Genomic DNA, 2500 nt, shown 5'->3' with positions numbered 1-2500 from the left:
TCAAGTTAGATTACTTTACTCTATTTGCCAGACACTTTTATCCAAAGCAACTTCCAAAAGAAGAGGACCTGCAGTCATAAACATTAAATGTATGGGGTAAAGCCAGATATATGCTTGCTGCAGGATACGCATGTGGGTGGTTGACGTTGAAGGGCGTAACGCAAAAAAAAAAAAAGTTTTTCAAATTCCTGAAAAAAATGATGGATAAAAATTGGAAAAAAATAGAAAAAAATAAAGCACTTAGTGGTCTGTGGAATTTCACCTTATTTTTGCCATTTTTGGGAAAATGTGTCCTGCATCAACACATAGTATAGGCATGTCACACCGCAGGAAAATGGAGTCACACCACAGGGAATTCACTGCATTATGGCCATTTTAATCCTTTTGTATACATGACTGACATCTGAGCTCATGCTAACTTGATAATGATATTGTGTTTAATCTTAATATGTGTTTTCATTAATAAAAAAAACTTTTTTCCTCCTATAAGAGCAGTCACACCACAGGACACCATAAAATGAACCTAAGCATTGCGTGACAGAAAGATTGCAATATGAAGACATATTAAGAGGTTAAGAGTCATCTTAAACTTCCACAGCACTCTCCAATAAGTGAGGTACTGACTGGTTAGGAGCCAGTCTTCAAGACCCTTGTAGTTGGCCTTGCAGCTGCCCATTCACAAACATTGACATACATGTCACCCCACAGGACGAAATTTGTGTTACGAAATTGAACTTGTAGTTAATATTACTGCCTTGAGTTTTTTACACATTCACATATCTAAATCTAAAGTTAAGATTTATGCAATCATGCCAAATGCTTCATACATTATTCAAAATGTTGTTGGTTAATTTATATATATATTACTATATATTGTTTCATTAATGTTACAGTCACACCGCAGGAAATTTGACATATAAACCTTTGCATAAATCTTAACAAAAATGTTTCTTCTCATCTAAGACTAATATGAAACATAATGTACCACATCTTCTTTCATTGACATTTGTTTTTTAAAGGAAAATAACAGTTTTATAGGTTTTTAACCAATGTTACGAAAAAAACAAGGCGTCACGTCTCCCACCCATGTGCAGGCACGTTTCGTGTATGAGCGCACTGCCTCGCGTATTTCATGTAAATTTTGTGCGGGCAGGAACACCGGACACAAGGCACACAGGCGTGTGCATATGGTGCAATACTGAGAAATGAGCAAGGGGTGATCATCTGAAAGACCATCAGAAACCACATTCAGAAGAATGAATACAGCAAATGAGCACCTTCTTTGACTACCCATGAACACCCAGACAGATGGACTGACAGACATACAACGTGGAGGGCATGTGTGTGTGTGTGTGTGTGTGTGTGTGTGTGTGTGTGTGTGTGTGTGTGTGTGTGTGTGTGTGTGTGTGTGTGTCAGTGGCGAACCGTGAGCAGTACGGCTGGGCCTTCACTTTAGCCCTCAGCCCTGTTTTTTTTTTTTTTTCTTTTGGGGGGGGGGGGGGGGGTCGCGTATGCACGGGCTGATCATGCCAGGGTCGCATATGCACTTCTGATAACTTATCAAAAGCAATTTGCGCTGTCACAGACAACCTCCACAAAATTACCACAGATTACTGAATGCCCCGAATTAAGAACTTGAAATAATACAAATTGTGTTTTTTTTACTTACCTAGTCCTACATGAACACGAAATCCATTCGTCGGTCTTTCTTGGTGAAGTGGGCGATGACAGCGTCATACAGTTTGTCCTTAGACTTAAGCTCCAAAAGAAGTCCTTTCTCGATCGACATCAGTGCCAAAGCTCCCAGGCGAGCCTGTCCAGTAGTGTTTCTGGCGTGCGTTTTGATGCGCTTCAGAGCCGAGAAAGACCGTTCCACGGAGGAGGTGGACACGGGAATGGTCAGCACCAGGCAGGTGAGGCGATACAGCTGCGGCATGCTCTCAGTCAGCTCTTTAAGTGTGATAAAGTTCAGCAGGTCTGATGGGCTCCTTCCCTCGAAGCTTGCCATGTTATACATGACTGTCAGTTCAGTCTTGAGCTTGGGGAGGTCAAAGTGCAGCCCATAGTTTTCAGTGAGGCACTGGAACTCCGCGCTGGGGAAGTTTTCTCGGTATGTTGCAAACTTCTTGGGGTCCAGCAGGGCAAGGAACATCAGTTTTTCGTGATCCTTGAACCTGTTCCTCAGCTGAGTGAGAATGTTGTCCATGATGTCACTGTGTAGGCGCTGGTACGCTGCGCGCGCGTCTCCAACGCTCTGTGCCCTGCGGCCGCTGGGAGCCCCGACTTCGCTCACCGTGTCCTCGTAGATGGAATCAAACTTCGCCTTTTCTCTCTCCGTGGTGCTGCAAAAGTCAGCAATGCTGGACAAACAGAACTGCATGTCGTACTGCTTATTCTGCAAGATTCCAAAGAGCACATCGGAGTAGGCGAACACAGCGTTGAATGTGGCGAGGAGGAAGCAAAACTCGAAGCCCGTCAGCAGAGCGAGGTACCCGTCAGC

General features: G+C 43.6%; 1 protein-coding gene across 1 annotated transcript in view; it reads right to left on the bottom strand.

The window, feature by feature from the left end:
- The window catches only part of LOC134451852 (inactive serine/threonine-protein kinase TEX14-like), a 20950-nt gene that overhangs the window by 5403 nt on the left and 13047 nt on the right, over positions 1-2500 (bottom strand). The gene's annotated exons all lie outside the window — the stretch shown is intronic.

This window comes from Engraulis encrasicolus, chromosome 7, assembly GCF_034702125.1.
Source record: "Engraulis encrasicolus isolate BLACKSEA-1 chromosome 7, IST_EnEncr_1.0, whole genome shotgun sequence".
NCBI classification, from domain to species: Eukaryota; Metazoa; Chordata; class Actinopteri; order Clupeiformes; family Engraulidae; genus Engraulis; species Engraulis encrasicolus.
Note: the sequence above shows the minus strand (reverse complement) of the source record. Positions and strands in the feature narration are given on the sequence as shown.